We start from the raw sequence: 5038 nt of genomic DNA, 5'->3' as shown, positions 1-5038 counted from the left end.
AGGGCATTTGTCTAGTGCTAGATCCTGTGAGCCTTGAACAGAGAGACAGGCACACACACACATGTTAAATAAATTGCAAGACTGAAATTGGAAGCAGCAGAGCTACTGGCAAGGAATATGGCTCTTGACCAGAGAGGTTGGGTTCACATCTTGCCTCCACCTTTTACTCAATGTGCAATCTTGCACAAACTACTTTGCATCTCTATGCCTCAGTTTCCTCTATACAATGCAGGTAATAATAGCAATTGGAGGCGTTCTTAAACATGGTTACTAATTTTTTGACACTCGCCATGTTGAGCAGACTCTATGTTCTCCACCCCGACCCTCATCTCTTGACTCTACATAGGCTGGTGATTGCTTTGACCACTAGAATATGATGGAATCAGTGCTCCCAAGGCTAGGTATACAAAGTCATCGAGCTTTTGCCTTGTTTACTGGAACACTTGCTCTTGTTGTTCAAAGCTGCCACATAAGAAGTTCAAGCACATAGCCGGGTGTTATGGTGGGCATGTATAGTCCCAGCTACTTAGGAGGCTGAAGCAAGAGGATCACTTGAGCCCAGGAGGCTTGAGGTTGCTGTGAGCTGTGATGCCACAGCACTCTACCCTGCCTCTATGAAATGCAAATTTCCCACCAATCTGTTTTGCTCAGGGTGATGGAGTGAGACTCCATCTAAAAAAAAAAAAAAAAAAGAAGTTCAAGCATTTTACCATGTTGTAAGGATCCCCAAGCATACAGGAAGGCTACACCGGGGCTCCAATATATAGTTCCAATTGAGTCCACTCTTCATATCAGCCCAGGCCAAGTGTCAGACATATGGGAAGAATCATTGAGATGACCCCAGCCACCAATTACTTTGTCAGGTAACCTATGGCTGTTCAGACTCAGACACTGTAGAGTATTCCTGTTTGATTTCCTATGCCCTATTTGATTTCCTGATCCAGATAATCTGAGTGTATAGTAAAATGGTTGTTCTTTCATGCCACTAAGTTCAAGCTAGTTAATTATATGGCAAAAGATAGGTAGGACCCCATCTAAAGGACTGTTCTGAGCATTAGAGAAGCCGTTGTATATAAAATACTTGGAATTAGGCCAGTGCCCACGACATAGTAACTACTACATAACTGTTAACTTTTATCAACTCTGGGATAAAAGTGCCATTGACAAATATAGTAGAGAGACATTTGAGGAATTTAATCTTAATAAAAATAATCCACCCTTAAAAGTTAATAATTAGGATGGCGCCTGTGGCTCAGTGAGTAGGGTGCCAGCCCCATATACTGAAGGTGATGAGTTCAAACCCAGCCCTGGTCAAAAAAAAAAAACTGCAAAAAAAAAAAAAAGTTAATAATTAGAAACAATGGATCAATTCATTGACTATATTATATACCCCAGATCAATTTCTTTATCCACGTGGATAGAGATTGTACAATGATTTACTAACATGAAATCAGATGTGATGAAGTGCTGGGAAGAACAAAGTCCTCTACAAAAGCAAGACAGTATAATTTTTCTGAGTGAAGGCTTAGGGTTAGGTCTTGCTCACTTTTGTGTTTTTCTGAGCACCTAGCAACAGCGCGATGCCCAAAGCCAGACGTTCCACAAATGTTTGCTTCACTGATTTGATAAATGCACCCATGTTAATTGTCTTATATAAACTTCTGGGAAAACGTTGCTTTATTTAGTATTTTCTTCATTTTTGCCTTGAAATCTATAATATTTGCTGGAAAGTTGATTGGTAATCTCATAAAATTTAGATTGATGTTTATGGATGACACGGCTAGCGTTGCTAAGAACGTACAGTGCAGCGTAAACACGAAACTCTTGCACAATCTTTTCCTGGACATGTGCTTTTTTGAACTGGGTTCAAATCTAAACTGAGCAAGGCCACACAGGGCGTTGAAGCAAAAAATATACAGTTGGAATGTGCCGGAGCCCCTTGACTGGGGGGAGATAGGTGTTGGAGGAGATGATTTTTAAGGACCTGTTTTTTATTTCTGGTCACCTGGCAAGGCAATCTAAGAAAACGTGCTGCACAGAAGTGATTTTTGAGCCACACACATTGTCTAGAGAGAAAAACAACTTCAAACATCCCATACTGTTTTGGAAATTATTTGCTGAATATGTCAACATACCCCCTGAAAGAAAAGCAGTTGCCTCTCAGTTTTTGGACCTTCTCATGTGCAGATTTCTCAAATTTTGAAATAACAAAATCCTTAAAATAATTACTTGGATATGTCTCGTATTTTTTTCGATGGCCTGTTGGATGCTTTGCTATAAATGATTAAATGTGTCTGATTGCATGGGGAGCGATCCATGTGCAGGAGAGAGTACATGGGGAAGGCAGAAACCACTGGTAGGAAGACCAGAGAAGCTGAAGAAAAAGAAAGAGAATTATTTAGATTAAAGAGCTAGGGAGGGCTGCCTTTGTAAATACAAAACTTGTTTGAAATTCCTCTCCAAATTTCTACTACAGCAACTACGAGTGCTTCAATGTCATTTACAGCCAGTGAGACACACGCTTGACGTTGAAATTGAAAAACATTTTAGACTGAGTTTTTCTCAATTGACAGTGAAAACCTGGGGTCATTGGTATTACTTGTCCCTTTCTACTTATGGACCCAGTTCAGCAAGTTTCTTTGCTGAAGCTGTGACTTCATGGATCAGAACAATAACCTGAGATTGTGGGAAATGTGGTCATGAGTGTCATTTGCCAAATTAAGCAGCCTCAGGGAACTCTTTTGTCCCAAGCAAGGAATGTATACATTCATTAAACATACATGTGCAACTGATTTTGCTATTGACACCATAATTTTATTTTAGTGGTCGGCCTGACATTCCATCTTGCAAAACCATCTTGTTCATAGATTGTCATGATTATCAGTGATTAATTTTTACTAAACATCCATGTTTACAGGAGGTGTCACCAGTTGATCACATGCTCCATGCTAGAGTGTACTAGGCAGTATTACACATGCGCCATGCCCTTAATCCTAACCTCATTCTTGCTATTTACAGATGAAAGACTTGAAATGCCCGGTGCCATATTGCCAGTAAAGTAAAAGGACTGGGATTTAGAGCTAGATGTGTCTGACTCTAAGATCTTGCCTCACAGTACATGACAGATATAAAGTGCTTACTAAGGATAGCTGCTGGAAAATGTATCTAGCAGGGCTTTAAATAGCCATTTGGTCTTTAGTCCTTGGCTTAAGCTTGGCTAATTACATTAGCCAATAGACTGAGCAGGTTGGAGGAGTAGGCTGGCTTTGACATTGGCATGTCGAGGCTGGTAACCCAACCCCAGCTCTGATCTCATCACTGTGAAGAAGTCAGCCTGGCAGGGCCCCTGCTTGCCGACTGCCATCAGAATTGTGGTCTAGCCACAAACCAGGCACCATAGACTTTGAGAACTGGTAAAAGCCTGGGCAAATTTGCGTTCCATAGGCTGCCAGATTCCCAGCTCTGCCAACACTGGATTTCCTAAAGAGAAAAAAGATTAAGTAGTTAGCTGCCTGGATTCAGGGTGCTGATTCCAACAACATGGCATATGTGCAGTGATCCTTTTTGATTGTTAAGACAACACTGGAGAGAAATAACTAAAATTAGGTGCCATCATTTCAGACGTCCCTATTCCCAATTTTGCATGAGCTCCCGGGTGACTTCTTTGAGTCACTCTGATACATGTGTGTGTGGCGTGCGTGTGTATATAAACGTCTATGTGACATCAAAAACTATACTACTGAGCACTTGTAATGTTTCAGGAACAACAGTGCCTCTTTCTCTTTTCTGAATGTGTTTAGCATCAGTGTTAATGTTAACTAACACACCCCCATTGTGCCAGCCCTGGGCCATCTGTTCTCAGATCCAGGCCTTGCCCTTCCCTGCTCTCCCTGTTCAATGTCACTGGTAGCATCACCCCTGCTGGCTAAGTTTCCCAATCTTCCTTGTCAACTGTCTTTCTGCTGCATTTGACTAAGGGATGGCAATGGTGAGAAACAGAGGGGGAAGAAAGAAAGGAAAAGCCAGGGTAACCTTCCTGCTCTGGCTTGGGCAGTGTCTCCCCAGCCCAGCTCAGAGCCCTGGCTTGCTTCCTGGCTCCTATGACCCTGACCCTTGGGCCCAGGGAGCTGTGACCTTTCTCTCTACCCCTCCAGCCTTGGAGAGGTAGCAAGTCCCTGCTCTGGTTCATCTCTGGGTTGGCCTGCTATGCCTGGTTCATCTTCTAAGTTTCTCTCGTTTATGTGAGGAATTAATTTTCTCTGTTTTCTGTACCCAGAGTAGTTTCTCTTTTCCCACTTGGACCCTGATAGATATAATTATGTTAGTTTTTATAGCACTCAGGAGTGTTTCACATGCTTATAAAGGAAGATTTGGGTAAGATCTGGGTAGAAGGTCTTTCCTGCAATTTAACAAGCATTCAGTAGTTACTTACCCTGCACAATGTAAGTGCATAGGTGATATTTGTTGACTGTTATGGAGCTGGACCTAAAAAAGAAAAGACAATCTAAAAAATATATTTTTTTCAGGTGGGCAAAATGTACTTGGTGAGATCGATTTACTGCTGGACGTAGTAAGAGGATATTAGGGAGGTGGAAACATTTATTAATGTACCTGTTGGAGCAGTGTTAATGTCAGGGCTTGTTATTTAGAGGTGTCATCAAATTGCCCACTGGAACGTATTCTCAGAAAGCACCAAAAATTCTACTCAGATAGATTATTATTATTTCAACTGATTCACTTGGCAGGAAATGTTAGGATCATTCTCAGAAGGATGGGCAATCCACATGTTTCCTCCCTCCCTTCTTCCAGGCAGAGTGGCGTGGAACTAAATGAGCCATTAAGACCTTTTTTTGTAATGCCAGTCATCGAACTGTGAAATTTGTGAGGTGTATGTGCTGATAACAATGTCACCAGGAAGGATGAGGCAGACACAGAAGAGGGGAGCTGTGACAGCAGCATTTTGTACCGTTGCGTGATATAACTGACCCTTTCTTCAAATCAGCAGTCCCCAGTCTTTTTTGGCACCAAGGAGTGGTTT

This window comes from Nycticebus coucang, chromosome 2 (assembly GCF_027406575.1).
Source record: "Nycticebus coucang isolate mNycCou1 chromosome 2, mNycCou1.pri, whole genome shotgun sequence".
Classification (NCBI taxonomy): Eukaryota; Metazoa; Chordata; class Mammalia; order Primates; family Lorisidae; genus Nycticebus; species Nycticebus coucang.
This window is presented reverse-complemented; position numbering follows the sequence as displayed.